Here is a 14,240-nt window from a genome sequence, read left to right on the forward strand (position 1 = left end):
CAGCCTGAACTGACCTACTCTGGTGATGGGATGGCCAAACACCCTAATTGTTGTGCTAGAAACCTCATCCAACTACTGAGGGATCTGGATGCAGAGATCCATGACTAGGCCCTGGGTGGATCTCTGGGAGTCCAATTAGTGAGAATGAGGAGGGTTTATATGAGCGAGAATTGTTGAGACCAAGGTTGGATAAAGCACAGGGACAAATAGCCAAATGAATGGAAACACATGAACTATGAACCAATGGCTGAGGGGTCCCCACTGGATCAGGCCCTCTGAATGGATGAGACAGTTGATTGGCTTGATCTGTTTGGGAGGCACCCAGGCAGTGGGACCAGATCTTGTGCTCATTGCATGAGTTGGCTGTTTGAAACCTGGGGCCTATGCAGGATTGTTTGGCTCGGCCTGGGAGGAGGGGACTAGACCTACCTGGACTGAGTCTACCAGGTTGACCTCAGTCTGTGGGGAAGGCTTTGCCCTGGAGGAGATGGGAATGGGGGGGGGGTTGGGGGGAAGGTGAGGGGGACGGGAGGGGGGAGAACAAGGGAATCCGTGGCTGATATGTAGAACTGAATTGTATTGCAAAATAAATTAAAAAAAAAAAAAGTGGTATCTTTGTCAGGGTTTTTTTTTTTTTTTTTTTGTGTGTGTGTGTGTGTGTGTGTGTGTGTGTGTGTGTGTGTGTGTGTGTGTGTGTGTGTGTGTGTGTGTGTGTGTGTGTGTGTGTTTGCTGTGAAGAGACATCATGACCATGAAAATTTTTTATAAAGGATAGCATTTAATTGAAGGTAACTAACTTCAGAGGTTTCAGAGGTTCAGTCCATTATTACCATGTGGTGGGAAGCATGGCAGCACACAGCCAGATATGGTTCTGGAGCTGAGTCCTACATCTTGCATGCAACAGGAAGTCGACTGAGACATTGAGCAGTATCCTGAGCATAGGAAACCTCAAAGTCCACCCTGACAGTGATATACTTCCTCCAATAAGTCCATACCCACTCCAAGAAGGCCACACCTCCAAAGAGTGCCACTCCCTCTGAGATTATGGAGGCCAATTACATTCACAATACACAAGTGGCATGTCTTTTTATCTAGTATCTGTTACAAAACTATATTTTACCCATGAAACTATGTCCTAAAGGCAAGTTATCATGTATGTTTTAAAATTTTTACAATAATATTATATTAATATTTCTTGAATTTTATAAAACCAGAGACATAATTTCATTTTTTTCTACTTATCACTTCTCAATTATCCTCATTAAAAAATTTCAGTTGCTTTTGAGAAAGTAAGTCGTTGAAGTTTCTAGGAATATTTTTTTTCTTAACAGATAGGAGGAGTAACATTTTCTTGTTGATCAGTCTGTGTCTGATACGTCTTGAATATATTTGGAGTGCAACTCCATCTCCAATGTAGTGGCTGTGGAATTTCTGACTGTTGGAGGTAGCTCTCCCCGTTACTTCAGCAGCTGAGTTCTGTTACTCATCCTGTGAATGGCAGGGACTTAGGAAGAAAATTTCCAGTGCATAATTTTAAATTTACACCTGTACTTTATTAAAAAGTGATATTTCCAAGAGCCCTCACACCTGTGTCTTGTCTGCTAGAGTAAGTATTTAGAGTTTGACAAGAATGTTCTAATAAGACTAGTAACAATCATTGTTACAATTTCTGAGGCAAAAGTTTGTGCTGTAGTTTGAAAATTGCTCTCACCTATGACCCAGATCTCATTAGTAACACTACATAGATAGCTTCTAACAACCGTTTCTGCTGCTGTGTTCAAGCCAGACAACATATTTACTGACAAGGAAAAATTGGTTCCTAATCTGACCCAGACTTGCCTTTTCAAATTCCACTGGCTGATTTTCAGTTTAATTTCTATTTCACATTGTCCCTTGGAAATAAAATTCACAAAACAAATACCTTTTACCAATGGTAAGAAATCTCACCTGTATCTTTAACTTATTGTCATTTTTGTAGTTTGTTCCCAGTCAGCATTCCTGGAAAGTTACAGGCTGATATATAGATCTGAGCTGTTGAATAATTGATTACTGCATTTGGCAAATATTTATTGACTTTTTGTTCTCTATGCTTTATTGTCAAAAATAAAAAAGACTCAGTCACTGTCCCAATGAACTTTGCATTATAGTAAGAGAGGGAGACATGGAGACAATTATGAGAGCATGCTGCCATGTTCTAACAGGCAATGCAAATAACAGATGCTAAGAGTCAGAAAGCCATTTGGAAAACAGCAGCTCGTTTGATCCACACTTTCCTGGAAGAGCTTCAGGTTTTCCAGCGTAGGTAGCAGCAGAGGTCTTGAAGCAGAAGGTGGTGGGATGGGATGCCTCTCCAAGCAGAAGAAACAACTCACATGCAAATATATTTGAGAGTTAATACATGTATTCAGATAATGTATTGTTTAAAGTGTCCCTTACCTTTTCTGCATTGTGTGAAAATACCCAAATGTAAGCAAATCAAAGCAGTAAAGATTTATTTGAGCCCACAGTGGTAGAGACTTCAGTGCATGGTCAGCTGGGTCCACTGTTTCTGGCCTCCAGACAGGCAAAACACCACAGTGAGGAAGCAAGTGACTGAGGGCTGCTCTTCTTATGGTTGGACATAGAAAGAAAGTAAGCAAAGGGCTACTTCATCAAAGCCGCGTCTCCACCACTTGTGACTCATTTCTTCCAACTAAGGCCATAATCTTACGTTTCTACAAACTCCAAGTAGCCTATCAAACTACTAATTTATCAATAGAGTTACTCACTGTTAAGTTAGAGTCCTCATGATGTAATCACACTCTCAAAGGATGTAACTATGGATACTGCTTCATTAGGTACCAAGCTTTCAACCCATATGGTTTGGGAACATTTCAGACACAAACCATAACAAATAATCAAATTGTGTATTAATGTAGATTAGGGTACATTTGCTTACTTATTCATTTAACTTATTATTGGACAACTTCTGTGTATGAAAATGTAATTTTATAAGATACTTCTTGGTAGTCAAAATTTATTAAAAAAAATCCCTTTACTCATGTTGTTTATATTTTTTAAAAATTATTTTATTTAATTAACATTTTTCATTCATTTTACATACTGACCACAGTTTCCTCTCCATCCTCTCCTTCTGTTCCCCCACCCCAGCCCTCTGATCCACTCCCTTCCCCATCCACTCCTCCTCTATCTCCATTCAGAAAGGTTCATGCCTCCCATGGGCTTGAACAAAGCATGGCACATCAAGTAGAGGCAGGACCAAGCTCCTCCCCTTGTATCAAGGCTGGGCAAGGTAATCCAGCATGGGGAACAGATTCCTAAAAGCCAGCTAAGCACTGGGAACAGGTCCTTCTCTCACTGCTAGCAGCATTACAAACACACCAAGCAACACAATTGTCACACACATGTAGAGGACCTAGGTTGGTCCCATGAAAGCTCCCTAACTGTTGGTCCAGAGTCCATGAGCTCCCATGAGATCAGGTCAGCTGTCTCTGTGAGTTTCCCTGTCATGACTTGATCCCCTGGCTCATACAATCCCTTCTCCCTTTCTTCAGTGGGACTGCCAGAGCTTGACCCAGTGCTTGGCTGTGGTTCTCTGCATCTGCTTCAGTCAGTTACTGGATAAAGGCTCTCTGATGACAATTAGAGTAGTCACCAATCTGATTACAGTAGATGGGCAGTTCAGGTAATCTGTCTGCTATTGCTAGGAGTCTTAGTTGGGGTCATCCTTGTGGATTCCTGGGGGGTGCTCTGGCACCATGTTTGTCCTTAACACTAAAATGGGGCCCCCATCAAGATGTCTCTTTTGTTACTCTTCCCCCTCCATCCTATCCCCAACTCACTTTCTGCACCCATCCTGCCCAACTTTCTCTCACAAGTTCCCAAGCCCCTACCCCACCCCCAGTTTAGCTAGGAGATCTCTTCTATTTCTCCTTCCCAGGGAAATCCATGAATCCCTCTTTGGGCCTCCTTGTTATCTATTCTCTTTGGGGATGTGGATTGTAGGTTGGTTATCCTATACTTTACTCCTAGTATCCTCTTATGAGTGAGTACATACCATGCTTGTCTTTCTGGGTCTAGGTTACCTCACTCAGAATGAATTTTTTCTAGTTCTATTCATTTGCCTGCAAATTTCATGAAATCATTGCTTTTTTACAGCTGAGTAATACTTCACTCTGCAAATGTACCACATTTAACTTATCCATTCTTTGGTTGAGGGGCATCTAAATTATTCCCAGGTTCTGGCTATTATGAATGAAGCTACTATGAACATAGTAGAATGAGTGTCCATGTGGTATGATTGAACACCCTTTGGATATATGTTCAGTATTGGTATAGCTGGGTCATGACGCAGATTGATTCTCAATTTTCTGAGAAACCACCATACTGATTTCCAGAGTGGCTGTACAAGTTTCCTCTCCCATCAGCAGTGGAGGAATGTTCCCCTTACTCCACATCCTCTTCTACATAAGCTGTCATCAGTATTTATCATAGCCATTCTGACAGGTAAGATAGTATCTCAGAATCGTTTTGATTTGTATTTCTCTGATGACTAAGGATGTTGAAAAATTCTTTAAGTGTATGTTAGTCACTTGAGATTCTTTTGTTGAGAACTCTTTGTTTAGATCTGTAGCCCATTTTTAATTGCATTATTTGGTATTTTGATGTCTTGTATAGTTTCTCTATATATTTTAGAGATCAGCCCTCTGTCAGATGTAGAACTGGTGAAGATCTTTTCCCATTCTGTAAGCTGCCATTTTGTCTTATTATGGCAAAAGAGTAAGCACAAACTAGTTGTATGTCACGTGATGAAACAGAAAATAGAGAAAATTAAATCAAATAAAGTATATACTCATGAGTAATAGCACTGTGAATGAGATAATCGTTTGGGATAAAATTGGTTAACTGTCTGAATCAGAGCCTGGGAAGGTGGAAACCAGTCATTTGGATATCTGGGGAAACATGCTTTGGAGATGAAAGTGCAAAATCTTAAACTGAAACATATGTGAGCATTGGAATAATTAGCAAACAGTGATCACTTTGCAAGGGCAGCATAAGAAGAAAATAATAATGGGGATCAAAGAATAAGAATCTTTGTTAGGGCGTCTGGCTCCCGCTCTCACAGCCATTGCAGTACATTGAGCTCCATAGGGACAGTGCCGGGGCAAGCGTGAGCTGGATGGGCACTACAGGGCGACTCTGTGCCTTCTTGGAGGAAAATCAACTAAACATGGGCAAAGGAGATCCTAAGAAGCCGAGAGGCAAAATGTCCTCATACACATTTTTTGTGCAAACTTGCCGGGAGGAACACAAGAAGAAGCACCCGGATGCTTCTGTCAACTTCTCAGAATTCTCGAAGAAGTGCTCAGAAAGGTGGAAGGCCATGTCTGCTAAAGAAAAGGGGAAATTTGAAGACATGGAAAAGGCTGACAAGGCTCGTTATGAGAGAGAAATGAAAACCTACATCCCCCCCAAAGGGGAGACCAAAAAGAAGTTCAAGGACCCCAATGCACCCAAGAGGCTTCCTTCGGCCTTCTTCTTGTTCTGGGTATCGCCCCCAAATCAAAGGAGAGCACCCCGGCTTGTCCATCAGGGACGTGGCGAAGAAGCTGGGGGAGATGTGGAACAACACCACTGTGGACGACAAGCAGCCCTACGAGAAGAAGGCTGCCAAGCTGAAGGAGAAGTAGAGAAGATACTGCTGCCTACAGAGCTAAAGGAAAGCCCGATACAGCGAAGGGGGTCGTCAAGGCTGGAAAGAGCAAGACAAAGAAGGAAGAAGAAGATGAGGAGGAGGATGAAGAGGATGAGCAAGAGGAGGAAGAAGAGGAAGACGAAGATGAAGAAGATGATGATGAATACGTTGGTTCTAGTGCAGTTTTTTTTCTTGTCTATAAAGCATTTAACCCCCCTGTACACAACTAAGCTTAAACCACATATAAAACCCCACACATTAATAGTGGGAGACTTCAATACCCCACTTTCACCACTGGACAGATCTCCCAAATCGAAACTTAACAGAGAAATAAAGGGCTTAACTGATGTCATGACTCAAATGGACTTAATCGATATCTACAGAACATTCCATCCTAACAAAAAAGAATATACCTTCTTCTCAGCACCCCATGGAACCTTGTCTAAAATCGAACACATACTTGGCCACAAAGCAATTCTAAACAGATACAAAACAATTGGAATAACCTCCTGCGTTCTATCAGACCACCGTGGTTTAAAGTTAGATTTCAACAACAAAAACTACAGAAAACCTACAATCTCATGGAAACTGAATAATGCTCAACTGAATCACCAATGGGTTAAGGAAGAAATAAAGAAAGAAATTAAGGACTTCCTAGAGATCAACGAAAATGAAGACACCACATACCCAAACTTATGGGAGACTATGAAAGCAGTGCTAAAAGGGAAATTCATAGCACTAAATGCCCACATAAATAAGTTGGAGAAATCTCACACTAGTGACTGAACAGCACACCTGAAAGCTCTAGAACAAGAAGAAGCAAAGTTTCCCAGGAAGAATAGATGCCAGGAAATTATCAAAGTGAGAGCTGAAATCAATAAAATAGAAACAAAGAGAACAATACAAACAATTAATGAAACAAAGAATTGGCTCTTTGAGAAAATCAACAAGATAGACAAGCCCTTATCCAAACTAACCAAAAGACAGAGAGAGAACATCCAAATTAACAAAATCAGAAATGAAAAGGGGGACATAACAACAGACATTGAGGAAATCCAGAGAATCATCAGGTCATACTTCAAAAACCTCTACTCGACAAAACTTGAAGATCTAAAAGAAATGGATAATTTTCTGGATAGGTACCACATACCTAAGTTAAATCAAGACCAGATAAACTATTTAAATAGCCCAATAACCCCTAAGGAAATAGAAACAGTCATTAAAAGTCTCCCAAGCAAAAAAAGCCCAGGACCAGATGGTTTCAGCGCAGAATTCTACCAGAACTTTAAAGGAGAGTTAATACCAATACTCTTTAAATTGTTCCACACAATAGAAACAGAAGGAACATTACCAAGAATCTTTGTTGCATTTTGAGAGAACTTCCTGTTTAACTATGATACAGAAAGGAAGTTATTGGAATGTTTAAACATGAAACATGATTTTACTTGTTTCAGTAAGTATCCTCTGTCTTTTTTAAAGATTCATTTATTTTATTTTGTGTGTATGACTGTGTTCGTCTGCTTGTAAACCACTTATATGCAGTACTTGTAAAGTCCAGAAGACAGAATCAGAGCCCCTGAAACTCAGATCACAGGGAGGTGTGAACTGCCACTTGGATGCTGGCAATTGAGCCTGGTTCTCCTGACAAAGCATTCAGGGCTCCTGACCTCTGAGTGAACTCTGCAACCTCATATCCCATCTCTTATTTTTGGAAATGAGAACAGAGATAGTTAAAGATGACTGTATAATTACTATGTAGAATTTGCATTCATTGTGATCTGTCTTTTTAAGTCACTAATATCTTGTCTCTAGGCTTTTTCGAATAATAAAAACACATGCTTGTACAAATTAATCAAACTTTTAACTTATTTGCTACAACTGAAAAACTAACTTCTCAGCCAGTGAAAACCAGTCAAGAAAAATACAAAGAGAAAAATAACAGATTAAATAACACTTTAAATCCACCAATATATGTGTATAATTATACAACCATAGAAAGAGGATCTTCGAGACAGTTGTAAGGATATAAGGCTTATTTAGTGTACATTCTTTAAAAAAAGTAGTATTCCTTGCTATCTTAAAGAAGATGAGGAGTGAAATTAGGGAAAATGGCTTGATAGTATACAGGCTTAGGATTTCATATCCATACTATGAATAATCAGAGTCCATTTGGAAATTAGAACTTCAAATGATTTTAAATTTTCACACAAAATAAACTATTTGGAGTAGTGTTGTTTAAGGCAAAAATATAACCCCTGTCCCTTTATATCATCACGTAAGGCATAACTTGACAGCCACGGTAGAGGTTTTCAACTGTGGATGAATGTTGTAGACTCACCCAGAGAGCCAACCAATACAAAATTATGTTTTGAGGTAGACAAAGCCCGCCAGGTACTGTTGGTATGCAGCCATCTTTGCAAAGAGCTGATGCTGAAGAGGTCAAAATGTATGTTCACTGTGTGTACCAAGGGGTTGCCTTTGCTTTGGTAGCCATTCTCTTCTCCTTGCCACTGATTTTACTGCAACAAGGAAAAGGGTTCACTCAGCTTTACTAGACAGCAGAATACACAGAGGGACAAACAAACCAATCTTCAAAATCTTCAGAAAGTCCACTTCTTGATTATAAACCTGAACCTCAAATGACATTTTCAATATTGCCTCAGCCATTCAGGTCAGGAAGTGCTGCTATTTTATGTGCGCAGACAGGGCATGAAGTAGTCAGGGAGAAGAGATTCAGAGAGCGCTCTTGATGCCTTCTGAGACCTGAATTTTTATCTGTAAGGTTAGAAGCAATTTCAATGTGTTGACCAACTTCCTACAGCTGCAGATGAAGGCTGCTGCCCTGTAATTTACCACAAGGAGGCTATCTCTTTGATGTTTGACATTTGTAAAATGGATATGTGACTGAAACTAAGATAATACAATTTAAATAAATTAAGTTACTAATTGTATAGCTACTTTTGTAATATTTATTTTTGCATCAGGCAAAAATATCTTGTTTTAACAAGACATGGTGTCTGCAAAGCCTCATTTAACTTCTTTTCATATTCCCTGTTGTACCACAAACAATTTTGACTTGTTGCTGTTTCTAAGACATGCCACATGTGGTTAGATGTCAAGACCACTTCCCAGATCTCTGATTAGAGTTCATGTTTCCTAGTGACTTTAACATGAATGTTTATCCTGTCAATTTCTTTTGTTTTTCTTCTCAAAGACAAATCACTGGAGATTAGTTTTCAGAAAACCCTAAATAAAAGAATAATTCTCCAATCCCTAGTGTTTTCCTCCCTCATTGTATGGCTTTTACTAACTCTTATTATCAGGCAGATTATTTTTTCTAATTCCTTTCACTGGAATATCATCCTTACAGGGGCAAAGACTCTGTGTGTGTGTGTGTGTGTGTGTGTGTGTGTGTGTGTGTGTGTGTGTGTGTGTGTATGTGTAGTTTATTCAACTTTGAAGAAGAATGTTATTCTGATGAAGTGTTTTATCTATGAATACATTATGACAAGTGAAATATGACAGTCACAAAATGCAAATGCTGTGTAATTCTATTCTTTTGAAGTATGTGAGTGGTTCATAGAGACATAGATGATAATCCAGTGGACTGAAGTATCAGACAAGGAAGAATTCTGACTTAACTGATAGAGAAATCCATGCAGCTTTATAAAATAAAAAAATTGCTGGGGATGGACAGTGATGGTGATTATAAAGCACTGTGTTAATACTTTAAATGTTATTGAACCAAACATTGAAATGTGGCTAAAATATTAAATTTTATACAATTGTGATAATTATTACATGTACCACACAACATATTTATAGTTGTGTGCCAAATTCCTATACTGTAAAAAATTATCCATGTATCTCAAACATTAGGAACATGGTCACACACAAACATACTCTCTGTTGTGTATATCACCTGTTTCCATCACTGGGTATAAATTTGCAGTAGTAACATTGACAGTGTCACCACACAGTATTTATAATATTTTATATACAAACCTGTATAGCAGGGTTATGATCACACTTATATTTTATCATATTATGTATTTCTTCACATTTATAGCTGTGATTCTATAATTGAAAACACAAATATATAGCTGGATTTATTTTGTGTAGTGAGCATACATTCATGAATTATTACTGACAAAGTAGTCTATCTACTATGTAAAAAACCTAATATATCCTCAAAAACTTGAAAATCAAATTGCATATGAACCATCAATTTTTGCATTTTAAATTTTTACTATACTTTATACAATCTCTTTTAGGATTATTTATATAATCTTTTTGCACTGCACACATTTATGTTTTTCTATTATATATTGAATGGATAAAATATATACACACAAGGCATACTATATATGTATATATTATTTGTACACATTTATAAAGTTTCTGAATTTTGAGAAAAAGCATACGTGTATATGTTTGGAAGAATGGCAGTTTAATGTGCATATTGACAATTCTCTTTATATTTATATATCTATTATAGATAAAACATTTGATAAATAAATGGTTTGTGCATGTGTGAGCGTGTGCTTATGGAGGCTGCTCTAGATACATTTATAAAGCTTTAAAAGTCATATAGTAATTGTCAATATACATCCACAAATATACACAAATGACACAAATGTTCATGCACACAAACACATACACACATACACATAAAATACTCTTTTATCAATTCAGAATTATGTTTTGATTTTATACATACATCCAAAACTCCAATATTGTTCATATATGCAAAATAGTTCTTAATGCTATATGTACAAATATGAATCTTTTGAATTATTCATACATATATGACTAACTCCACATTTAACCATGTATGTATGTTTTCTATAATGCTAAGAACTTTTATAAAAAGTTCTTTTATAAAAAGTTATGCAAATATAACTCTTAGGTTATGTGAATGCTCACACTAATATCCACTATACAAGGTATCTCTGAGGTTTTACACACACACACACACACACACACACACACACAAAACTTATTTTGTATATACACAGAGTAGATGTCATTAGACTGTTTTCCTCTTGGTTTGTGGTATAAGCTTTGTTACTTTATAATATTAACTTGTGTACATAAAATTTTCTGCTCTGTGGCAGAAAGCTTTAATTTAATCAAAACCTCAGAGATTAAATAATTAAACCTGTCAAAATCCACAGTTTTCACTGCTAATTAGTCATAGTGAGGTTTCAGTGCCATTGGATGCAGGCTCCCTAAATTTAGCAGTGTAGTATTACATTGATCTCACACAAAAACAGTCTCTACAGACCTCTGGGGATCTACTGCACATCAGCAAGTGTGTGGAGCCTGAGTCTACCCTTCACCTATTCAAGAGGCACTCCTGCATTGCATGTTTGCTGTCCACCCATAGCAACCCAAACCACCTGCCATCCTTAACTCTTTGAGGGCCTCACACTAGGAACGTGCAGCAGGATGATTGGTGTCTGCCTGCCTGCCTGAAGGGCAGGACTCATTTCTGGCAGAATGCTGCTTCTTTGCTTCTTTATCTGGAGCCGGAGACTACATCCTGCCTACATCCCCTCCCTACAGGTCTGAGAATGGAAAAGAAAAAAACCCAAGCCTGCTTAGTGTTTTTTTTTATTATTATTATTCCCTCTCTTCAAAGAAGTAATGTATCAATACTTGAAGTAAAGATTTCTAACACCCAAGCTGCCTTATTTCTATGTGTGCATATTCAGGGCCTGAAGACAGCCTGTTAAATATCAGCATTAATTAACACAATCAAACTTTCCAACAGTCTCCCTTCCATTTGTGCTCAGTCTAGGAGGTGAACCTATATCTAAATAAGGAAGAGCTTTGAAGACAAATGAACACAGGTTTAGAAACCAGTCCCCCATCAACCACCCCCCTCAAAAAAAAAGAAAGGAAAAATTAAGATGATTTCCATTTTTTTCCTAGCTAATACCCATGTCATCATTTGTAAAACAGGATAATATGGGCATGAAATGGGTTCCAAACACTATCTGTTCTGTTCTCTTTCTAGGCATGGTCAGAGTAAAAGCATCCTTCTGTGTCAGTCTATTGTCTATTACTTATGCTTCGTGGTGGAGGCTTTTAATTGTATTTCCAAACTGCTATCTCTATCCTTTCTAGTTGAGAGTACTCTTGAGTGCTCTTTCTTTAAAAGTAGTGAAAATAATTGAGCCACTAATCATTGCTTAGTTTCATATAATTGAAGGTTATGGGTGTCACAATTAATCTCGTAGGTAATAAAGGGTTAACAAAGTTACTTAAAAATAAATAGTTCTGGTTGCCAATATATTAATGCTGGAGATGGAGTGGATAAGGTTTTCCATATTATTACATTATTTTCTGATATCAATGGTATGATGGGAGTGCTAGAATCTGAGAGGAGTTGGGGGAGAGGCCTATGATCAGAATGTATTATAAGGAAAAGTATCTATTTTCAATTAAAAAATATATAAAGGGAAAAAAAACCGGCTGAGATTTGGGAAGTTGTAATAAAAGTAATGGTTTTGTAGGTAAAAATGGCACCTCTCATGTATGAGCCACCTTTCCTGAATACCTGAAGGCACCACCAAGAAGCCTCTTTTTACAGAAAATGTAGATTATCACAGTAAACAATAACTAAACACAATGTAGAGATCAACAGATCATGGGGAGCCCAGCACCAATGGACATATCTACATCATAGCTCCTGCACCTATGACTCAGGGAACATTGTAGAATAGGAGGCAGGAAGACTGTAAGAGCCAGAATACCAGGAAGTCTGCTATGAAACAGTCTTTCCTAGAAATACCTGCATGAACAAGACCATAACAATGGTAATATCATGGGCATGTTATTTTGACAGGGGATTAAATTTCATGGAGTCCCACCTCTAGACAAAGAACTCAGGCAGCTGGTGACTGTAGAAAAAAGGAGAATTACCCTCTGTCAGGAATGAATCCCCTTATTTGTTTTCTAGGGCAGAGTAGTAGGATCTAAATTCATATACTCACGAACACCACCACCACCAACAACAACAAAAAAACTGTCTCAGCAAGTTATGTCTATTTATATATTTATGAATACACACCTTTAAATATGCAACACCAATAATAAAATAAAAAGAGGCTATTAACTTGTAAGGGCCATGGTAGAGGTTCAAGAAAGGTAGTTGGAAGGGGCTGGAGGGAAGAACGGGGTGGGTGATAGAATTCCACTTCAATTAAAACCATCCTGAAAATGAAACATTTTAAAATGGCACCACTCATTCTGCATCTTCTACACTCTGTACTTTGCACATAGGCACACTTCATGGGTTGTGTAACATGGAGAACTTCCTGAGTGCCCCAAACTCCACAAAGCTTAGTTTCCCATGTCACATTGAGGACTTGGACTGACTTTACCTATCCCCTCTTTAGAACCTTCTGTTCAATAGGTTGCTCTCTCATACAACCCATATACACTTCGTTATAATGGATGACAGTCAACAAACAGCAGATGCTATGTGCCCAGCTTTATTCCAGGCATAAAAAACAAGGATTTTATAAGAACGAAGAAAGAAACCAACATCATGCCTACAAAGTGTTTTCATTCAAAGACAGAGAAGTATACAAAAAAGAAATAATGGATGTGATAATGCTGTATAACTGTAAGTGTCTACTAAGATAATGGTAGAGCAATGGTTAGAATGAGGAGTAGTTACAGGTTAGGCTCTACAAAGCATATGCTCTATGTCCATAGCAGAGTGCATTTCATAAAATTTATACACAACAGGATCAGTTTTGACATATAACAGAGTAGTGGTATGAATTCATTTATATATTAAAAAGTAATTTAGAGAATATATGTAATATTGAAAGTGAGAATAAAATTGATTCTAATAAGAATAAAGGCAGTTTAAAAAGAAAAATCCACAATAATTCATAGGATTAGATTCCAAAATGTAATGTATTTAGCCAACTGAGACTTCTAGAGAATAGATGCTTGGAAACAAGCAAGCTATCTTTTATGGTCACAAAATTATGTATATGTCAACTTTCTGTTTTTAAGAGGTATTTAGTGTGTACATATGTAGATGTGTGTGCACCCATGTGAGGAATCATTATTCCCTTTCCAATTGGTATGTTTTGGGGATGGAACTGAGATCATGAGGCTTGGAAGCAAGGATCTTTGCCCACTGAGTCATCTTACGACTCTTCAAATTATCCTCAATCCTGTTTACTGGAGAGGCTCTATTCAATGGAAAATATATATGGAAATAAAGAAATTGAAGGACTATTAAGTTTTATGCACTCTGCAAAATTTAGTCTTTCTAAAATAAGTTTAAAAGACAGAGAAGGTGGTACTACAGGGATGATAGTTTGTGGGGAAAGTTTAAAACACAGAAGTTGTACTACAGGGACGGTAGCAGTTTGTGGGAAGTTGTTGTAGGCATCATCCTTCTACTACTCATTAACTCATTTGTCTGCTCATCGTGAAATCATAGCACCTACACAGACATGAGAAGGATGGAACCTTTATAGACACAAAAAAAATCAGAGGTTTATATGCAAGTATT

At 37.9% G+C, this 14,240-nt stretch overlaps 1 pseudogene; it reads left to right on the forward strand.

Annotated features, from left to right (window-relative positions):
- Positions 1 to 5,230: 5,230 nt before the first annotated feature.
- On the forward strand, positions 5,231 to 5,690 carry LOC128102137 (high mobility group protein B1-like; annotated as a pseudogene).
- The last annotated feature ends 8,550 nt before the right edge of the window (positions 5,691 to 14,240 follow it).

This window comes from Peromyscus californicus, unplaced genomic scaffold (assembly GCF_007827085.1).
Source record: "Peromyscus californicus insignis strain IS unplaced genomic scaffold, ASM782708v3 Scaffold_7__1_contigs__length_154581171, whole genome shotgun sequence".
Taxonomy (NCBI): domain Eukaryota; kingdom Metazoa; phylum Chordata; class Mammalia; order Rodentia; family Cricetidae; genus Peromyscus; species Peromyscus californicus.